At 43.1% G+C, this 21,986-nt stretch overlaps 1 long non-coding RNA gene across 1 annotated transcript; it reads left to right on the top strand.

Annotated features, from left to right (window-relative positions):
* The first annotated feature begins 7,915 nt into the window (after positions 1-7,915).
* Positions 7,916-21,412, top strand: LOC130541235 (uncharacterized). Its single transcript, XR_008955277.1, has 3 exons — positions 7,916-11,550; positions 12,440-12,609; positions 21,237-21,412. It is a non-coding gene; the product is annotated as an uncharacterized LOC130541235 (long non-coding RNA).
* The last annotated feature ends 574 nt before the right edge of the window (positions 21,413-21,986 follow it).

Here is a 21,986-nt window from a genome sequence, read left to right as displayed (position 1 = left end):
AACCTTATCTCATAATCTCACTTTCCCCCTTTCTTGCTCACCACATCTCTGATCCTGGTTCCTTTCGGTTCTGGGAACAAGTCAAACTCTTTCCAGTCTCAGGGTCTTTGCACCTGTTGATATCTCTGACCTAAAGTGTTACATAACCCCACCCTTGTTGCATGTAGGTTTTGGCACAAATGTCACCTCCTCAAAGAGGTTTTTCCTCACCATTTTGTTTTATTTTATTTATATTTTTTGAGACAGAGTTTCACTCTTGTTGCCCAGGCTGGAGTGCAATGGTGCCATCTTGGCTCATTGCAATCTCTGCCACCCAGGTTCAAGCGATTCTCCTGCCTCAGCCTCCCGAGAAGCTGGGATTACAGACATGCACCACCACACCCAGCTAATGTTTGTATTTTTAGTAGAGATAGGGTTTCACCATGTTGGCCAGGCTGGTCTTGAACTCCTGACCTCAGGTGATCTGCCCACCTCGGCCTCCCAAAGTGCTGGGATTACAGGGGTGAGCCACCTCACCCAGTCATCCCTCGCCATTTTAAAAGTAGACACTTCCTGCTATTCTCTATTCATTCCCTATTCTTTCCTTCCTGGTTTCTGCTACCATCTGTGATTATGTTGCTTATTTACTTGTTTATTGTTTGTTTTCCCCCATAATACTGTAAATCTCATGAAAGTAGGAACCCTATCTATCATGCACCCTCAGTGCCTAGTGCAGTGTTTGGCACAAAGGAAGTGCTCAATAAATTTGTTGAATGAATGAACGAACAGAAAATCCTTTCAAATACTGAGGAAAAAAAATCTGCTTACTTAAAATTTCTACAGTTGGTTCTAATTCTGTTTCTACTATTGATTCCAATTCTAAGGCAACATGCAATAATTCTGCAGCTTCATATACATGATCACATTTCAGATCTTTGATACCCTTTTTTTTTTTGAGACAGAGTTTTGCTCTTGTTGCCCAGACTGGAGTGCGATGGTGTGATCTTGGCTCACCTCACTGCAACCTCCACCTCCCAGGTTCAACCAATTCTCCTGCCTGAGCCTCCCAAGTAGCTGGGATTATAGGCACCCACCACCACGCCCAGCTAATTTTTTGTAATTTTAGTGGAGATGGGGTTTCACCATGTTGGCCAGGCTGGTTTCGAACTCCTGACCTCAGGTGATCCACACGCCTCGGCCTCTCAATGTGCTGGGATTACAGGTGTGAGCCACCATGTGTGGCCAGATCTTTGATACCCTTCTTAGGCATCTTACATCTGTGCTATTTATACCGCTCAACCTTCCTTTGTATGGCATGGTTTCTGACTTTCTCATGGCAGTAATCACTCTCTGTTGGAAGACTCTAGTTTGACAACATCCTTCACTAACAACAACAACAACAAAAAAAAAAAAAAATAGAAAAGCCAGTGTGGTGGCTCATGCCTGTAATCCCAGCACTTTGGGAGGCCGAGGTGGGCGGATCACGAGGTCAGGAGATCGAGACCATCCTGGCTAACACGGTGAAACCCCGTCTCTACTAAAAATACAAAAAAATTAGCCGGGTGTGGTGGCAGGCGCCTGTAGTCCCAGCTGTTCAGGAGGCTGAGGCAGGAGAATGGCATAAACCCGAGAGGCAGAGCTTGCAGTGAGCTGAGGTAGCGCCACTACACTCCAACCTGGGTGACAGAGCGAGACTCCGTCTCACAAAAAAAAAAAAAAAAAAAAAGTGTTCTGACCGCTGCAAGGTCTAATAGCACTCATTCTCCTTGATTAGAATCCCATCAGATTTATGGTCTGTAGTTTCCAGAATCTATTGTTTTTGGTTTTTTTTTTCCCCAACGTATATTGCAAAACAGAACATTCCCCAAGGTTTCTGGCGTTTTCCCCACTCTCCATGATTTCTCAAACTTACCGCTAGTGGCTCTGTGATTCTATCTGCAAATTTCTTTTGTACTCTGGAATATAATTTGTTTGGACCCAGAGATTTAAAATCTTGCCTAAATTTTATATATTTTATTTTAAAATATACCTAGATTTTTCCTTGTTCTCTAACTTACTGTAGGCTCCAGTTTTCCCTTTTCATCATCTACTTTGCTGCACAGTTAGAAATCAGAATCCATTCTCCTCGCTCCAGAAGATGGAATTTGAGTATTTGGTAGTTTGTACTTTTTGTCACCTGTTAACATTTCACCATCTTCTTGGACCTTCACTTCCTTCTTCATCTTCTCTTCCTTATCCTCTTCCTTCTTCTTCCCTTCTTTAATCTTTCATCTTTTGTTCTCTCCTCCTTCCCTCCCTCCCTCCTTCCTTCCCTCCCTCTCCTTCTTACCTTCCCTCCTTCCTTCTTTCCTTCTTACCTTCCCTCCTTCCTTCTTTCCTTCTTCTCTCCTTTCTCCTTCTTTCCTTTCCTCCTTCCTCCCTCCCTTCCTGCTCTACTTCCCTCCCTCTCTCTCTCTTTCCTTTCCTTCTTTCCCTCCTTCCTTCTTTCCTTCTTTCCTCCCTCCCTCCCTCCCCCTTCCCTCCTTCCTTCTTTCCTTCTTTTCTTCCTCCCTCCCCCTTCCCTCCTTCCTTCCTTCCTTCCCTTCCTTCCTTCTTTTTTACTTCCTTCCTTCCCTCCCTCCCTCCCTCCCTCCCTCCCTGCTTCCTCCCTTCCTTCCTTCTCTCCCACCCCATTCTCTCTGAACTGAATCTATCATGGAACACCTTTTTAATCTCACTTGTTTCTGAGATTTCCCACTAGCTAAGGCTTTAGTCTTCCTAAAAGCCTTCTCTCTTCTTTTTTTTTTTTGTATTGGTCTTGGATATGGGTCCCTTATTATTGCTTGTGAACATGTCTTTAAAAAAAAAAAAAAAAAACATGAGTTCATGAGAGTTTTCTGAGTGGCCACACTGGCTTATAAGTTTACTTATCCTTTCCCTATTTACAGGATTGTTCGTTATTCCATTGCCTTGGAATTTATGTAATGCTCTCTTTCTTTGCTATTATGGACTCCCAAAAGACATGGTCACATTCTCCCAAGGTCTCTATAATTTCCATATAGAAACCAGTTCTTTCTCTTTGGTTAAAATTGCATGCAGAATACCAGTTTCTCCTTTGATCTGCGAGCTGAAATTGTTAGCTAGGAATGTCTCAAAATTTTTATAAGCTGCTCTACTTTAGCAAAATATGACCTCCAACAGACATAAAGATAGTTCAAGTTCCTATCCCTATGACTGCTTGCTTGTAGTTATGTGGTCTGCTTTCAGGAAGACTCCTCCATGCCTGGGCACCCAACCTAAGCCCTTGCCCTCGAAGGAATCCTGTTTATGTTTTGCCCGTAATTCCCGGCTGCTTCCGTTCTTACTGAGTAACTTTCTGTACAGAAACGGGCTATCTTTTTGCATCCTCTTTTCACATATAAGGCTGCTTCTTCCTTCCTCTCTCAAAACAATGACTGTTTCTATTGCTGTATTTCAGGCAGGAGTCCCATCACATCTATGTGAGAATGGCTGTGCTTCTTATGTTAACATAAGTTAATTTCTTTCTTTGCATCTCATCCTCCGTGACTCAGTGTCAGAGATATTTTCGTGTTTAAGGGATTTTTTTTTTTTGATGAGTTTCTCTCAGTTTTAACAAAAACTGACATATGAGTACCATCTACAAGACTCCAGCGGTTTCCCCGGTATCCCATTCTTCTCACGTCTGACTCTCATTCTCCCTCATCCCCTGAGAAGATTTTTCCCTCTAATTTTCTAGTGTTCCATCCCTTTAAAATTCTCTCTTGGCTGGATACGTTGGCTCACGCCTGTAATCCCAGTACTTTGGGAGGCCGAGGCGGGTGGATCACGAGGTCAGGAGTTCAAGACCCGCCTGGCCAGCATGGTGAAACCCTATCTCTACTAAAAATACAAAAATTAGCTGGGCGTGGTGGCGGGTGCCTGTAATCCCAGCTACTCAGGAGGCTGAGGCAGAGAATTGCTTGAACCCAGGAAGCAGAGTTTGCAGTGAACCGAGATCACGCCACTGCACTCCAGCCTGGGCGACAGAGCGAGACTCCATCTCAAAAAGAAAAAGTCTTCCTTAAATTTTTTTTTTTTTTCGAGACAGAGTCTCACTCTGTCACCCAGGCTGGAGTACAGCGGTGCGATCTCGGCTCACTGCAACCTCCACCTCCCAGGTTCAAGTGATTCTCCTGCCTCAGCCTCCCAACTAGCTGGGATTACAGACATGCGCCACCACGCCTGGCTAATTTTTGTATTGTTTTTAGTAGAGACAGGGTTTCACCATGTGGGCCAGGCTGGACTCAAACTCCTGACCTCAGGTGAACCACCCGCCCTAGGCCTCCCAGATTGCTGGGATTGCAGGCGTGAGCCACCACACCTGGCCCTAATTTTTTCACTGAGCAAATACTCTTGTGTATGGAAAGGCATTTCTCTTGGACTTTGCCTGCTCCTCTGCTTGCTGATCATCACAGTAACTGGTGGTCACCCCAGGAACCGGGGGTGTTATAGATATAGAAGATACCCCACACAAACTGGCAGGAAAATGATTTCTAAATCTCAATTTAGCTGACCATGTGATTCTGATGAAGAACCATATGAGAAGCATAGATACAGGAACACAACTTGTAGAAGTGGCCCCATGCAGACTGCAACGCAATGCCCTTTGTGGTACAAAATTAAGTGTCTCCTTTTTCTTTGGAGTAGGGGAAGGGGCTGTGAGCAAAGGAGAAGGCGGTTCTTGGAAGCAGGTGGGATTGGAAGAGGGAGAGGGGGCTTTGGGGAGGGGAGAGGTCTGCAGGATTTGGCCTTCCCTTCCCTTCTTTCCATCAGACAAACCATTCTGCCCCTTTAGCTCCCCTGAGACTAGGAGGAAGCCCCTTGCCATTGTTCTCTATCACTGCCTGTTTTCTTCCTGCAGGATTGTGTCCCACCTAAACAATCCCCATTTCCTGCACTGCCTGCCCTGGTGGCTTCTTCCAGGACCTCAGGGAAGCAGGCAGCTTCATCTCCAAGTCGCCCAGGCCTGTGGCCTCACCCCACCACTCCCACCCTCACCTCCTTTGTCACCCCAGGAGTTCTCTCTGGCATTCATGCCTGCCCCACCTTGCCCCAGACACTGTACCTGAGGATGCAGATCTGGGAGGTTGCATGTACTCCTGGGCTGTAGTTTAAGGCTTATTCAAAGGCCTGTTTGTAGGCAGTATGGTATAAGCAGTCGAAACTAGATAAAGGCAGATTTGGGTTCAAATCCAAATTTTGCTACCTTCCAACCAGTTGAGTTATTTAATCATTTTGAATCTCAGGGACCCCATGTATAAAATATGGATAGTAATCCTAGTAATGCACACAGATATTTGTGTGCACACACACACATATTCACACACATATTTCCTGGCATATATGTTCAACTGATATATCAATGTTTCCCCATCTATGAAATGGATAAAATAAATAAATGACACCTACTTTTTTTTTTTTTTTTTGAGACAGAGTTTCACTCTTGTTGCTTAGGCTAGAGTGCAGTGGTCTCGGCTCACTGCAACCTCTGCCTCCTGGGTTCAAGCTATTCTCCTGCCTCAGCCTCCTGAGTAGCTGGCATTACCGGCGCCCATCACCATGCCTGGCTAATTTTTGTGTCTTTAGTAGAGACGAGGTTTCACCATGTTGGCCAGGGTGGTCTCAAACTCCTGACCTCAGGCAATCCACCCGCCTTGGTCTCCCAAAGTGTTGGGATTATAGGCATGAGCCACGGTGAGCCACGGCGCCTGGCCATTTTTTTTTTTTTTTTTTTTTTGAGACTGAGTCTTGCTCTTTGCCCAGACTGGAGTGCAGTGACATGTTCTTGGCTCAATGTAACCTCTGCCACCAGGCTCAAGCAATTCTCATGCCTCAGCCTCCCAAGAAGCTGGGATTACAGGCATGCACCACCACACCTGGCTAATTTTTATATTTTTAGTAGAGATGAGGTTTCACCACATTGGCCAGGCTTGTCTCAAATTCCTGGCCTCAAGCAATCCGCCTGCCTCGGCCTCCCAAAGTGCTAGGATTACAGGCATGAGCCACTGTTCCTGGCCAAATGGCATCTACTTTTAGTGTTTGAGGAAAGATAAAGGAGGAAAATAAGTACAATAAATTGTGTCCATAATTAATGGGTATTGTGGAGAGGTGTGTGGGCTACTGGCAAGGGTGATTACTTTAGAGTCAGATTAAGTTTGAGAGCTAGTTCTGCCACTAACTAGCTGTGTGATGGGCAGGATAGTCAACCTTTCTAAGTCTCATTTTCCCCAACTATAAAATAGCAACTGTATTAGTCCGTTTTCATGCTGCTGATAAAGACATACCTGAGACTGGGCAATTTACAAAAAAAAGAGGTTTATTGGACTTACAGTTCCACGTGGCTGGGGAGGCCTCACAATCATGGTGGAAGGTGAAAGGCAGGTCTCACATGGCGGCAGCAAGAGAGAGAACTTGTGCAGGGGAACGCCTCTTTTTAAAACCATCAGATCTTGTGAGACTTATCCACTATCACAAAAACAGCATGGGAAGGACCTGCCCCTATGATTCAATTACCTCCCACCTGGTCCCTCCCACAACATGTGGGAATTCAAGATGAGATTTGGGTGGGGACATAGCCAAACCATATCAGCAACAATTATAGAACCCACACTATAGAACTGTCATAATGAAACACGATAATCCACAGACAGCATGCAGTCCTGCACTTGGTGCTCAGTGAGGGCTTCACAAGTTGCTGCTGTTACTGTTACTAGTTGTATTGGTTATTTCATTCTCCCTGCTGCCCTCCCTAGCTCTGGACCAGGAGTCACTTCTGTTGCCTTGTGGGGAAGGAGAGGAGGACAATGAGAAAAAGAACCCAGAAGGCACAAAATCCAGCCCTTTGGAGAGAGGAAAGTGAAAGGCAGGAGCAGCTGAAAAGGACAAATTCAGAGAGGATGTGGGTTTCCTGGGGATAAGCACCTGGCACTTTGTCGCTTTTATTCTTGTCTTATGCCTTTTCCATCATTTTTATGGGCTGGCGTGCAGACATTTGTTGAAAGGACTCTTTCACCTGGATCTCATTGAAATCATGCAGCCTTTCTCTTCACTGAATATTTTTCTATCCCAGTAACTATATAAATGTTCCATTTGTGATGTAATTGTTCTGTTTCAGATTTTCTTTCCTAAACTAAAAGCGAGAGTTACCCCAAACATTCCAGACAATGGCTTGAATGTAATGCTTTGAATGATGAACTTTTCATTTCCACTGGTTTACATTTATTTTTTCTATTTAGTGGTCTACCCTCTGGCGCTAGGTGGAGGCTCCAAAGGGCAAGGGTTACATTGAGAGGAGGACGGAGCTGCAGAGACTTACTTTCGATATAAAAATTTCCACTTTTTAGAGAGAAGCATGAACTAAACAGAGGCAGCTTTTACTTGTTTGGAAATGCAATCAGGGTCCTTATTTTAGTTGCTTAATATTTCTACACCAAACAACCAGCTTCTGCCAAAATCACTTTTACAAAGAAAATACTCTGTTGCATTAACGGGCTATGGCAGTGACTTTTTCTTGAAGCTAATGAACTGTCATTCTACTTCTTGGCTCTGCCAAATAACCATGCATGGGAGGAGGAAGGAGGAATCAGGAAAGGGCCAGAGTTTTGCTTTGGCATTTTCAAACATAGAAGATGGACCACATCTCGTTCAATGAGGAGATGAGGCTGACTGTTAAGCTGTTTAGTTGTGGTAGATGAAAGGAGGGCTTCAAGTGGGTCAAGCCCCATTTCTCCTATTCACTTATTTATATGGGCTGTAAATCTCGATTTTATTAGCCATAAAATGGGAAGATAATGCCTAGATAGCAGGGCTGGCCGAAGCTTAGCAGAAATTAGATGTGTGCACAAGTGACCCTTCTCTCAAGCCATTTGTGTGAATGTGATAATATGTATGAGGAATTTTCTTTTTTCACTGGAGGAGAAAGGGGAGTTTCTATAATAGGTGTCTTTAAATGTAGGGAGCCAAGAGATGGCAAGAGGAAAATGGAAGGGTGGTATGACAACTGTGTCCCATGCCTTGTCCCTTATCCTGGGCATAAGTTTCCCTGTTCCTGACTCCCCCACCTCTGGCCTAATGAAGTACAGATTGGAGGACAGCATAGCCTTGAAGCCTAGGTAGCCAGGTGGCTCATGCCTGTTATCCCTGTACTTTGGGAGGCTGAGGCAGGCGGATCACTTGAGGTCGGGAGTTCAAGACCAGCCTGACCAACATGGAGAAACCCCATCTGTACTAAAAATACAAAATTAGCTAGGCACGGTGGCTCACTCCTCTAATCCCTACACTTTGGGAGGCTGAAGCAGGTGGATCATCTGACGTTGGGAGTTCGAGACCAGCCTGACAAACATGGAGAAACCCCGTCTCTATTAAAAATACAAAATTAGCCAAGCATGGTGGTGCTTGCCTATAATCCCAGCTACTCAGGAGGCTGAGGCAGGAGAATTGCTTGAACCCAGGAGATTGTGGTAAGCCAAGATCATGCTATTGCACTCCAGCCTGGGCAACAAGAGTGAAACTCCATCTCAAAAAAAAAAAAAAAAAAGGAGAAGTCTAGGTGACAGAAGTCTCACCTGAAGATGAGCAGAGCCACTGTTGCTCATTCCACCAAAAATCTGTTGCACCCTAAGGGCTCAGGAGAAACACCAGCAGCAAAGTGCTGCTCTCATATGGCTTGGAGGCCATGAGTGAGCAACTCTGAGGATCCGGAGAGTAGAGGGGTGTGTGTACTTATTCATGAGCCAATCTGAGACAGCTTCTAGGACACCTAGAAGGCAATAAAGGAGACTTCAAGTGATGAGGGTGTGGGGGGATCAGGGCTATTGAGGGCTTGTAGGTCTACAGGTGGAGGCTTCATTGTAATGGGAGCTCACAAGTTGGTGAGGCCTGGAGACCTGTGAAATAGTTGTCCTAGATAAGATTTCAGTGTGAATTTAAAAAGAGAAAGAGAAAGGCCATGTGAAAGCACTTTGCAAATTTTAAAGTGTTATAGAAAAGTGCAGAATTGGTATTATGAAGAAGACATTCTGGGATCGAGCACAGCCCCTGTTAGGGTGGCTCTGCCAAGGCCAGACTCACGTGAGAGGCATCAGGTAACAGGGATACCGAAATGCTCCCCAAAGGCCAGGTGTGGTGGCTCACGTCTGTAATCCCAGCACTTTGCAAGGCCGAGGCGGGTGGATCACCTGAAGTCGGGAGTTTGAGACCAGCCTGGCCAATATGGCGAAACCCTGTCTACTAAAAATACAAAAATTAACCGGGCATGGTGGCATGCACATGTAGTCCCAGCTACTTGCGAGACTGAGGCAGAAGAATCATTTGAACCCAGGAGGCGGAGGCTGCGGTGAGTGGACATTGCACCACTACACTCCAGCCTGGGCGACAGAGTGAGACTCTGTCTCATTGAAAAAAAAAAAAAAAAAGAAAGAAAGAAATGCTCCTTGCGGAAACATACGGGAATTTTGTTGAGCACCTGCCGTGTCCTCAGAATTCTTTTATCTGCTTAGGATTCAAATATAATTAATTCTCAGTCTCTGTTCTTCAGCAGCTCACTGTCCAAAGAGAGTCTCTCTCCCCGGTCCACATGCTGAGGCTTGCTCCAGAGTGAATGTGTGCACTGGAAAGAACCCACACAGGCCCCCTGAGAGCCGTCAGCCTTGCCAGGCTTCTGTGAGATACCTGGGTCCGAGTAGCCAAGCTGGGAGGAGCACCATTTGCCCACTGACTCTTGGGCAACGCTGCAGCCTGCATCCCAGCCGGCAGAAGGCAGGTGGTATCACAGCTGAGTTTACAGCCACTGAAGGGCCCACTGCATGCTTTTAGTAGATAACATGTTTTCTCTGCTTCAGATCCTTATTTTGGTTGCTTAAAATTTCTGCAGAAAACAAACAGCTTCTGCCAAAATTGGCTCACAAAATTAGCTTAGTAGTATAATCAGTTGTATAGCAAGTATTTACTGAGTAGCTCTTGGAAGGCAGTCAACACAAGAGGGATGGATCATTCTTCCAGTTCATCACACGTGGGTTGGACATACTAACAGTCCCCGATAGCTATCAGGTGAGTAAACGGATGATCACACAAAGGCAGAGGCATTGCAGAAGGATGCTAACTAGATGTCATGAGTCAAGGATACTACAGAAGGATCTCATTGCTGACAAGGAGGGTACCTCTAAGGTTCCTTCAGATGGGATGGTTCTCTGTTCACCGTGATCACTGCTATGCAAAGCCCTGTGGGCCATTTAGGAGAAAAGCATTCAATCCAATTCTACAGACACAGTGAGGATGTAATATGCCCTAGGCATATATGAGTGGATCCAAGGAGGAAATACTCAGTCACTACTGTCAAGAACTCATGACCTGCTGCAGGGTTTGCCAAACTATGGCTTGTGGGCCAATCTGGCTCACCACCTATTTTTGTAAATAATGTTTTACTGGAATCCAGACACACTTGTTTGATTACATATTGTCTATGGCTGCTGAGCACCCACTATAAGGGCAAAGTTAAGTAGGTAGAGACTTTATCACCCACAAAACCTAAAATATTTGACTAGATGGCCCTCTACAGAAAAAGCCTGTGAACCTGTGGTCTTGTGGGAGGACACTGCTGGGCACAGTTAACTCTAATTCTTGGCTGTAGCATCTTGAATAGGGTGGCAGTCCTGGGCTGCTGAGGGGGACAGCTGGACGGCTGCCTCCCAGGGGCATTTCCATGACTTGCAGGCCCAGAAACTAGACTTGGGCATGACCACAGAGTTCGTGATGGACTGAAGATGCCCAAACCACAGACTGACTTGTAGGCTAGAAATGAACATGTGGGGTGGAATAGTCCTTTCGGGGACTAGAATAATTTCTAGAGAGTCACCCTTTCTACATGATACAGCGCACATTCAAGTGTGGCTGCTTACACTGAGACTTTCTGATGAGCACGACTAGACAGCAGGGGGCCCCCAGGATAGTTTGTTCAGGTCAAGGTAAGACGAGAGGAGAAACTAGCCCTGTCCCTTGCTGGACACCACCACTCCAGTGCCTGAAATCCAACCTCCCCACCCCCATCAGCATTCCTCCCCTGGAACAGATTGGAAAATGCAAGAATGTGCTTCTTTGACTCTGGCCTTCCTCTAACAGCCCTGCTTCTGTTAACACAGCCTTTCTGCAGCTTCCTTAATGTCATTGGCTACAGGCTACAGCTGTTGCTAGTCAAAGGCATTGTTCCTTTGAGCTAGCAGGCACTTTGTTCTCTCCCATGACACATTGTTTTATGAGCTCACTCTAGTGGAGAAACGTTCTATCCCTGTGCTCAAGTTCTTCAGGAGCACTTCACTGTCTCCCTCTGCCCACCCACCTGCACCTGACAGCTGTGGGCTGTGCTCTCATGGAGGCACCGTCAGATGCTACCAGACTACAGAGGAGAGCACCCTCAATCCTGACTGAAGGTTTGGGAAAAGGCTGCTTAGAAGAGGTGATACTTGATACGGGCCCTGGAGGAGGAGAAGCAGTTTGAGAAGACAGCAGTGAGAGATGGCATCCGGGCAGGCGAGAAATGTCAGTGGTCATGGAGGCAGCATGAAGGGACTGTTGGCTGCAGAAACCTGGCAAGGCTCTTAGAGACAGAGACGAAGAGGGAGATGGGGCTGGAGATGGAGATGATAGAGACAGACAGATTGAAGATGGCAGAGTGGGGGCTATGGGGAAGGGTGATGAAGCAGGAAAGATAGATCAAACGAGACTGTGAGGAGCCTGTGTGCCTGGGCTTTATTTTGGAGGCAATGAGAAACAGAAAGTGTTTTTGAGCATGATGGGACAATGAGGAGTTCTGTGGTTTAGGAAACCCAGCAGTCACGGGAAGTGCAGATTCAAAGTAAGAAAACGTCCCAGGGTTTGGTGATGATCTTGGTGAGAAGTGACACAGGGGTAGTGGGGATGGAATTGAAAGAAAGGATGAACTTCCAGAGTATGGCTGTGCTCAGTAGACGGGAATCAGGGAGGGCAGGAGGAGAGTAAAAGGGTCCTCTGAGCTTAAATCCAGATGTTGAGGAGATGGTGGTACTGTCAATGGAGGTGGAGCTCTTAAGAGGAAGAAAGATGGGGAAGAAAAGGATGAGGTTTTTGACAAGTTGAATATGGGGTGAGCATGGGTCCAACTGAAAGCAGTGGAAATATAGACGTGAAAAATAGATGCGGTAGAGTTGAAAAGTTGGGGATAATTTTCACCTGAATGTTACCTAAAGCAAAGGGAAGAGAGGTCATCCAGGACAAAAGTACAGAATGAAAAGAAAAAGCAACTAAGCACGAAATCTTGGAGAATGTCCTCATTGAAGGGTGAGCAGATGAAGAGGAGCCCACAAAAGAGACTGAGGAATTGTCTTCATTCACTCATTCATGCATGTATTCATTTGGTCAACAAATATTTTTTGGCACCTCCCATGGACAGGTCCTGAGCACTAAGGGTACAGTCAAAAATGATGAATCCAGAAATGATGCCCTCCAGAACTTCTGGTGAGGAAGGCACTCAGGAAAATGCAGCACCCTATGGAGGCCCAGAAAGGAGGGCATTCAGGAAGAACACAGTCTGATGGTGTCAAGTGCAGCGGAGGCTAAAAGGTAGGGAGGAAAAGATGGGAAAAGGAGAGAACTGGGGAGGCAAGAGGGACAAATGAGGGAGAAGAGAAGGGAGAGGAAAGACGACAGAGGCACAGAGTGGGGATTTGTCTGATTCAAGAATCCTAGGCGGGGCGCGGTGGCTCACGCCTGTGATCCCAGCACTTTGGGAGGCCGAGGTGGGTGGATCGCCTGAGGTTGGGAGTTTGAGACCAGCCTGGCCAACATGGTGAAACCCTGTCTCTACTAAAATACAAAATTAGCTGGGCATGGTGGGGCGGGTGCCCATAGACCCAGCTACTTGGGAGGCTAAGGCAGGAGAATCGCTTGAACCCAGGAGGCGGAGGTTGCAGTGAGCCAAGATTGCCTCATGGCACTCCAGCCTGGGTGACAGAGTGAGACTCCATCTAAAAAATAAAAGAAAAAAGAATCCTATGTTCTTTCCCCTGGCCTTACCTTAGAAAGCAGAGTGAATGCCAACCTAATCGGGTTTACCTCCATTGCCATAGCAACCTCTGGGACTCACTTTGCTGCACATTCTTGAGACCTGAAGTGAAGAAGTTAACTTTATATCAAGTTACCTACCAAGTAGGCTAGCGATTTCTCTGTCTCTTAAAACATTCTTTTAAAGTCTTGTCATGTTTCATCTTTCTAGAATTCATTTTTCACATCTTCATTCACTGGGATTCTGGATCATAATATATGTAAACACACAAAATACTAAAGATTGAAAATACAATTATTCTGTTTTCTGATTATTAAAGTGGTCATTGTTAAAAAAAAAAAAAAGACTTGGAAAATACCATATAAAGTAGAAAATACAAATCACTCATTTCCCCACCACTCTTAGTATTCTGTTGTTTTTCTTCCCAATCCTGTTTCTAGACACATTTGATGACATTTAAACATATTTTTATTGTGAATATACAGTTTCATATATGGTTTTGTTTGCTAACTAATTATATCATGGACATTTCCCCATGCCACTAAAATAACTATAAAATCATTTCATTATTCATAAGCTTCACATTTTAGCCCTTCCTCTATTTTAATGCAGCAATTGTCCACCTTTATACATAAATATTTGTTCCTGAATCTTAAAAGTAGTCAAATTCGTTCATACTTCAAAATTATTTTTGTATTTACTTTTTCTTAGAATCTTTGTGTTTAATGTCTCATTCATTTCAAAGAGCAATATTAATACAATTGAAAGTGATCACAGCATCTTTTGTCTCCAAATGCAAGTTATTTTGAAATGTGATCTAATTTTATTTTGTAAACTCCATTATTAAGAAATTTGACCCAAATTTGAGAAATGATACAGTTACTCTTGACTCATACCATTCAGCCCTAGGTTTCCATCAATGCTTGTTTGAATTCCATGGGTATAGCACTGGTGGAACTGCTTTTTCAGATTTTTAGATTTGTCAGAGAATATTAATCCTTAACCTAAGTTTTTTTTCCCTGATTTCTCTCTTTACATTTATTTCTTTTCTTAGTTTCATTATGATATATGAAACTAACATATCCTTTGTATGAGGATTCAGTGGTTACATCTGAAAGCAAACAGGAAGTTATTATTTTGCTTGTTGGAAAAATTCACTTCCCTTAATGTAGCTTTTGCCATTATTTTACTCTCAAACATTTGGTGTACTTCTGTTTTACATGTGTTTCTTGTAAGAAGAATATGGTTGGATTTTTAAAAATTAACTATCTTTTAGTTGACAAGTGTAATTCTTTTTTATTTAATTATGATCATTGATATATTTGGATTTATTTTCACCATCTGTTTACACTTTCTATTTGATGAAATTCCTACTCCATTTTTTTTCTCCTCCAATATTTTGGAATGTATAGATTCTAATTTTTTAATAAAGCTATTAATTAGATTCACCCTCCTTCTAAAACCTAGAGTATTTTAACTCTTTCTCAGCTTATAAGCTAGTATTGTCCAGTATTTTATTTCTATTAAAAAGTCTTGTAAAATGTATCATATATAGAAAAGTTTACAACATGCATGTATGTATATGCCTGTTTGCGTGTGCGCACGCACGCGCGCGCACACACACACACACACATACATTCATATATTTACCATTTTAAGAAATAGACTATGACCTCTGCTTTAGAAGCTCATCTCTCCCAACCTCTGACTTTTATAACTTTACAAATTAGATTTATTAGTGTTGATATTTATTTAGATGTATCCATGTGACTACAAATGTCTTTGATCACGTGGTTATCTTTCTTACAACTTACAGTTCACATCTCCTTTCTGGAGAAGTATATATATCCTTCTTTCCAAGGTATATATATCCTCAAGAAGTTCCTTTACTAAGAATCTGTCCAGAGTAAATTATCTTGGCTTTTGTTCACCTAAATATATTCTATTGCATCCTCATGAAAGATAAGTTTTACTGGGTATCCAACTGTAAATTGAAACATTTTTCCTAGCACTTTGAAGACATCATCTTGTAATCTTTTGGTTTCTGCTCTGTTCATATGAAGTTAGATGTAAAACAGGAAAGCTGTCTTTTTCTCTAGCTGTTTTTAAGCTATTAAATTTGTCTTTAATGTTCTTTCATTTCACCAGGATAAGTCTGGGTGTGAATATTTTTTAGAATTTTTTGTACTTCCTAAATATAAGGAACCATACAAATTATTGAATATTGTTTCCATCTCATTTTCTCTAGTCACTCTTTCTGGAACTTTCATTAGATGAATGTGAACACTTCTTAAACTTTCATGTCTATATCATGATATCCTTCTCTTTCTCTCTCTGAACTATATTCTAAGTAGTTTTGTCTCATCCAACTTTCAATTTATTAATTATACATTTCATTTCTAATTCGTTAGTCAACTCATATGTTGAATTTTAAAATTCAACTATTTTACTTTCAGAAGTTAATCTTTTTTGATGTTTATAAGAGTATTTTGTTCCTTGCTTATGTTTTAAAGTTTTTTTAAATATTGAAAACTTATTTATTTATAAGGTATGGTTTTCTGGCACACTCTCGGTTTTCGTAAATATAGTTTTATTAAAACACAGGCAAGCCCATTCATTTGCATACTGCCCATGGCTGCTTTTACAGTAGAATAGCAAGGCTGAATCTTTGTGACAGAGACTGCATGGCTTGCAAAGCCTAAAATGTATACTATCTGGCCTTTTAGAGAAAAGTTTGCTAACCTTGCTCTACGTGATAATTCCAACCCAAAGCCTGAATGTCTGATTCTACTGTTTGATGTTTCTAACCCTGTCTGATGATGTCTTACTACATGGGTGGTCTTGTGATTTTCTTAAAAATTGTGAGCTCATTTTTGTTGAGGCACTAGCTGTGAGAATTTTATGAGGCTTGAACTGGAGAACATTCCTTCTATTTGTGTTTACCTTTGCCAAGTGCCTCGTCATTTAAAAAAAATTTTTTTTTGGTTTGTTTGTTTAAAATATAGTTTCAGAATAAGTACACAGAGTGAATTTGAACCCAGGCTTGAGGCCTGACTGGTGATTATTTATAATTTCTGGTAGGGGGTAGGAACTTTTATTTTTTCTTCCAACCAAAATCAAGGCTAAGATGCAAAATTTTCTTTGCTATTTCCTTTGCATGGCAAACATTTTCTAATTCGCTATTTTATTGGGAATGTGGGCCTTTCAGGACTCATTCCAAAGTCTCCATGCTGACACTGCACTGCTTTGTCGCCTGCCTCTCCTGTCCCCCTTCCCCCGACACGGATGTAAAAACTGAAAGCTCTAATTTACAAAACACTGGCAAATGCCCTCAGGGTCTGATGCCTGCTCCAGTGAATATTTACCATGCTCATTCTGAATTCTGGCTTCCAACTTCATTTTTGGCCTCTGGGGATTAAGATACTTTAATTTCTTGCCAAGTTAGCTACTCATTTTATCCAGCATTTTAAAGGTGCTTTTTGGGGGAGAATTTTCAGGATATAGAGTCTGTCATATTGCTGGAAGTAAACATCAGGAAATTTTTAAATGAAAAAAAACACACGATTAGGAAAATGGAAATAGAAAAGTTTCATAACATTCCAACAGGGTTCCAAGCCTACCTAATGTTTATTTATATCTAAGTTATGAGTGTTGTCTCTGGAGTCAGACAACCTGGGTTTGGAATGAGGCTCTGCCGCTTACTACTGCTAGAGGTGAGGGTGGGCAAACTTTTTCTGTAAAGGGCTGGATGGTAAGTACAGTTGTCCCTCAGTATGCATAGAGGATTCATTCCAGGACACCCCATGGATAACAACATCCATGGATGCTCAAGTCGCTGATATAAAATGGCCTAGTATTTGCATATAACCTATGCACATCCTCTCGTATACTTTTAATCATCTCTAGATTACTTATAATACCTAATACAATATAAATGCTATGCAGAGTTATTGTGTTGTATTGTTTTTAATTTATATTATTTTTACTGTATTGCTTTTTTATTTTTGTTTTCAAACATTTTTGATCCTTTGTTGGTTGAATCGACAAATGTGGAACCCTCACATATGGAGGGCTGACTGTATTTTGAGCTTTGCAAGCCATATGCAACTACTCAACTCAGCCACTGTATCACGAAAACAGCCATAATTATGTAATGTGTAATGAATGGGCATGGCTGTGTTCCAATAAAACTTTATTTACAAAAGCAGGCACTTAGCTGGATTTGAACTTCAGGCTATAGATTGCACACCCCTGGCCTTGTACAAGTTAATAAATCTCTTTAAGCATCAGTTGTTTCATCTCTAAAATGGAGAAAATAATAACTGTGTCATCCATAGGTTGTTTGAGCATTAGTGAATTTGTCAGAGGCATTTGAACCATAGCAATTCCATCTTAAATAGGGGTAAAATGAGACTGAGACCTGCTGGGCTGCATTCCCAGGAGACTAGGCATTCTTAGTCACAGGATGAGATAGGAGATCAGCACAAGATACAGGTCACAAAGGCCCTGCTGATAAAACGGGATGTCATAAGAAAGCCCACCAAAACCCACCAAAACCAAGATGGCGATGAAAGTGACCTCTAGTTGTCCTTACTGCTCATTATATGTGAATTATTAATGTATTAGCGTACTAAAAGACACTCCCACCAGTACTGTGACAATTTACAAATGCCATGGCAACGTTTGGGAGTTACCCTACATAGTCTAAAAAGGGGAGGGACTCTCAGTTCCAAGAAATCTCCACCCCTTTCCCCCGGCAAGCTTATGAATAATCCACCCCTTGTTTAGCATATAGTCGAGAAATAACTGTATTTAGTCAAGCAGCCCATGCCACGTCTCTGCCTATAGGGTAGCCATTCTTCTGTTTATTTCTCGAATAAACTTGCTTTCACTTTACTCTATGGACTTGCCCTGAATTCTTTCTTGCTCGAGGTCCAAGAGCTCTCTCTTCAGGTCTGGATCAGGACTCCTTTCCAGTAACAAATTCATGTAAGTGCTAACGTTAGCTATGATGTCACTGCTGGAAGTGATGATGATGATTTGAAACCAGTTTCTTGATTTTTTAAGATCATAAGGTGTCTCGTCTTCAAATCATTTAAATACATCCAATGTAGCTTCCTATGCTGCTACTGATGACACACAGTAGAAAGCTAACAATACTGCAGTAACGAATGACCCCCAAATCTCAGTGGCTTTAAAGAACTCAGATTTAAGTTTTGCTCATACTACATTCCATCGCACAGGTTAATGAGGGGTTCTCCTCACTGTCATTCCTCTGGGGCCCAGGCTCATAGAGCAGCCACCATCTTGAAATCACTGGTCACTACAGGGGAAAGGAGCTTTGAAGGGTCTTTAAACAACAATTAAATGCTTGGTCTGCAAGTGAAGTGTTATTTCTGTGTGCAGTTCACAGTCAGAGTTGGTCACATCTTTCTCTCCCACTAGCTTATTGCTTGGGTTTCTGGGCGTGTTGTCACAGACAAGCTTCATCTGTTGGCTCCTCCAAGGAGTGCCTAGAAGTTCAGAGCTACTCACCCAGGGCCATATGCTTCCCAGGGCAGCCCACATGCAGGGAATGCTTCCTGTGTGGGTAGAAGCCCAGCCCTTTCAGCCTGATGTGGGACAGTTTTGGGATTTGGCTCAGCCTGTTGTTTGGCAACTTGACTTCTCCCTCTGCCCAATCCTGCTTTCCTCTTTTCCTTTCCACAGGGATTGTTCCCAAGGATGTTCATTAATAAGCATCCTGTACACTAAACTCCATCTCAGGGTTCTTCTCCAAAAACCCAGTCGTGACATTCACCATGTGCCCAAGAGAGAGAAGGCTGGACTATCCCCTGAGGAACACCAAGGACTACCTCACTCACTAAAGTGAACACAGTTAGCCCTTATAGATGGGAGAGACTAAGATCACAACCATGATAATAGCTAATATTTATTAAGCACTTACCTGCCGCATGCTGCACTAAAATACGTTACTTGGATTTGCTCATTTAATCTTCACAGTGCCCTATGTATTAAAACAGGGGATTAGACTAGGGAATGACAAGCTACGGCCTGCAGACCAAATCTGCCCACGCCTATGCCTTATGCATTGTCTATGGCTACTTTCATGCTGTAACTGCATAGCTGAGTTGTTGTGACAGACACTGCATGACCCACAAAGTTGAAAATATTTACTATCTAGTCCTTTTCAGAAAAAGCTTGCCGAATCCTGTTTTAGGTATTATTTCCATTTTACAGGTAACAAAATTTAAGCTTGCAGAAGTGTGTGGTTTATTAAATCACAGAATGTCAATTTTTAGTCATATAGATCAAAGATAAAATTCTAAGTCCCCCAACCAACTGAATGGACCCCTTCTCCCAGCCAAGGACATTCCAAAGTTAATCTGAAAAACTAGTTCAGGCCATGATGGGAAGGGGGCAGTCAGATACACCTCATTATACCATCCTTCCTTAGGAATTCAGGCACAACTGACCAGCATCAACATTAAAACAGGCCAGGCACGGTGGCTCACACCTGTAATCCCAGCACTTTGGGAGGCCGAGGCGGTTGGATTGCCTGAGATCAGGAGTTCGAGACCAGCGTGACCAACATGGCAAAACCCCATCTCTACTAGAAATTCAAAATTAGCCAGTCATGGTGGTGCACGCCTATAATCCCAGCTACTCGGGAGGCCTGAGGCAAGAGAATCGCTTGAAACTGGGAGGTGGAGGTTGCAGTGAGCCAAGATCGAGCCATTGCATTCCAGCCTGGGCAACAAGAGTGAAACTCTGTCTCAAAAGCAAACAAACCAACAAACATTAAAACAGAGACTTAAGACTGACAAAACTGACTCTTTGCAGTAATAAGATACCAACGTGACAGATAGCAGACCCTGAAAGAAACTGAAGTATATTTTTTTTTACATATTCTGAAATGGCCCTGCAAAGCCATCTCTTGTGGGGAAAATCTACGTTCTGTAGAGAATCCCCTTCCCTTTCCAGGTCTTTTCCTTGATCCAGGAGATAATTACCTGAGTCTGGCATCTTTTTAAGTCTAATAAGAAACATTTACAATCTATTTTCTCTGAAGCCTGCTACCTGGAGGCTTCATCTGTATCAGAAAATCTTCTAATCCACCTATGACCTGAAAACCCCCTGCCCCACCCCACTTTGTGTTGTCCCACCTTTCCAGACTGAACCCATCTACACCGTACCTGTATTGATTGATGTCTTATGTCTCCCTAAAATGTACAAAACCAGGCTGCATCCCCACTACCTTTGGCACATGTTCTCAGGGCCACTGGGGCTGTGTCATGGGTCATGGTCCTAATATTTGGCTCAGAATAAATCTCTTTAAATATTTTATAATTTGACTCTTTTTGTCAACAGTCATGAAGACAAACATTTAAACAGCAGCCCCCTTCTGTGATGGCAGGTGCAGACTCCCCCCCAATCCCCCATGCCACTGATGGGCCTTTGTAAGTGCTCAGTGAATGATTATGAATGATTTTCTTCCCTTCTCTTCTTCCCACCATCCTTCTTTGTAAAATCGAGGCCTCCTCCTCCATCTTTCCTCTAAATCCCCTCCCAGACAAGTTCTATTTTCTAGAGACAAGCGTATCTGAAATTGCAACCCTGTGGCTTCTCTCCACCAAGTGAAAAACACAAGAGACACATCAGTTTTTGGTACCTTTGGCTATAAAACCTCTGGAGGAAGTTCTGTTTTTCTGAAAATGGCTTTCTTTTACTGGAAGAGTTAGGGTGGTAAATCTGTAGAGCCTGAGCTGGCTACCAGGAAACACTTCATGATGGCTGAGAAATTATTCCGCATGCTGAACCTTAAAGAGATAACATAAAATGGCAGGCTTGACAGACCCCTTAGAATCTAAGGCTGAGATTATCTGTTTCCAACTGCTTCCAGCTGAGAAGTGGCTCTCAGGGCAGCACTGAGTACTCAAAAGCCTTCCCTCATAGAAGTGATTGTTCAAGGGGGATTCAAGAGTTTAATTCCTTAATGCCCATCCGGCTGTTTCCTAGATTCTTCCAGAACATGGGCCTTATGCCCCTAAATTCACTCCCATACCTAGAAGCAGAACTGGGAACTGAGCCCAGGTTGTTTGATACCAAAATTTGTGCCCTTAACCATGCATTTCACTCCCTTCTGGTACACAAATATCCAGGATCATGTATTTACTTTTTACAGATACCGTTATATGTGCTCATGTAAATTGTCTGGCAATTAGCTGCAAGAGGATTGTAGGAAGAGAGTCTACCTATCCATCTCTTTACACCATGCCTTCTGAAGAGAAGATTTTAGGAGAGAATCCTTGGATTTAGTCAGGAATATTAGATCCCTAAATAAAAATGTCTAAAATCCTTTCCCCATTCCTTGTTGTTGTTTTTGAGATAGGGTCTCACTCTGTCACCCAGGCTGGAGTGGTGGTGGTGTGATTACAGCTCACTGCAGCCTCAACCTCGCAGGCTCAGGTGATCCTCCCACCTTAGCCTCCCAGTACACCCGGCTAACTTTTTGTATTTTTGGTAGAGATGGGGTTTCACCATGTTGCCCAGGCTGGTCTTGAACTCCTGAGCTCAAGCGATCCACCTGCCTTGGCCTCCCAAAATGCTGGGATTACAGACATGAGCCACCGTGCCCAGGCTGTTTTTTATTTGTATAAATTTAAGGGGCAAAACTGCAGTTTTGTTACATGGGTATATCAGGTAGTGGTGGAGTCTGGGCTTTTAGTGTGGCCATCACCTGAATAGTATATGTTATACCCATTAAGTAATTTCTCATCCTCATTCTTGGTTCCTTAAAAAACAACTGGCCCTCAAAAACGTCTAGGGAATGGTGTACAAATGAACGAATGAGTCAATGGATGAATGAATTAATTAATCAATCTCCAGACCCTTGACAACTTAAGGATCTTGGGCACAGTTTATGCTCATGATA

Source organism: Pan paniscus, chromosome 12 (genome assembly GCF_029289425.2).
Source record: "Pan paniscus chromosome 12, NHGRI_mPanPan1-v2.0_pri, whole genome shotgun sequence".
NCBI lineage: Eukaryota > Metazoa > Chordata > Mammalia > Primates > Hominidae > Pan > Pan paniscus.
This window is presented reverse-complemented; position numbering and strand designations above follow the sequence as displayed.